A 901-nucleotide genomic window follows, 5' to 3' on the forward strand; every position below is an offset into this window, starting at 1 on the left:
TTAGGACAGTAAAAGTGCTTAGATTTTCTTCAACAGTACCTTTTCTGATAGGAAAGTGAATCTAGTTGGTACTTTGGGGGGTCAAAAGTAAAATTTTTCCAATAGTTTTCAAAAGCGCCGTGAAAAACAAAAGAAAAATTAAGGAAAAACGGGAATTTTTACGCAAAATCTGTTTTCGAGAAAATTGATTTTGGTTTTTGGTGTAACTTTAAAACGAATGACTGTAGATACATGAAATTTTCACTGGTTGTTTATATTTCCATTTTCTATACATGATACATTTTTCAAAATATTTTAATTTGTTTTGAGCTGTTTACGGACAATTCCAGTTTCCAATTTAATTAGTTTTTTTTCTATGAATGTCAATAAAACTTTATTTGTTGAGTAAAAATACTGTGAAAATTTAATACAAGGCTCCTACTATATTGTTACAATGAGATTTGAAAAATATTAAAAATCCTTAGTCACAGTTTTTTTTTATTAGCATTTAAAGTTCAAAAATTGACAAAATATGGAAAAATCACGAAAATTACCTAATTATGTTGAGTTTATAATTCGTAAAAGTTTTTCTTTTTAGAACTAAGATTTTAAAATGTGATACAAGATTCCTTATAGGATAATCTACCTTTATCAAAAAAAAAAATGTCTATAAGAAACTCAAATTAAATTTTTATGAGCGTTTGAAATTCATATTTTTACAACATTTGATATTTGCTCGATTTCTCATGAGACGATTTTCTTATTTTGTTGTAATTAAAAAACGAATGACTGTAGAAACTTGAAAATTTCACTGAATGTTTATATTAGCATTTTTATATATACCATAAAATGTTGAAAATAATTTGACTCTTTTTGAGCTGTTTACGGACATTGTAAATTTTCAATTTTTTTAGTTTTTTTT

The sequence above is a fragment of the Acyrthosiphon pisum genome, chromosome A1, assembly GCF_005508785.2.
Source record: "Acyrthosiphon pisum isolate AL4f chromosome A1, pea_aphid_22Mar2018_4r6ur, whole genome shotgun sequence".
Taxonomy (NCBI): domain Eukaryota; kingdom Metazoa; phylum Arthropoda; class Insecta; order Hemiptera; family Aphididae; genus Acyrthosiphon; species Acyrthosiphon pisum.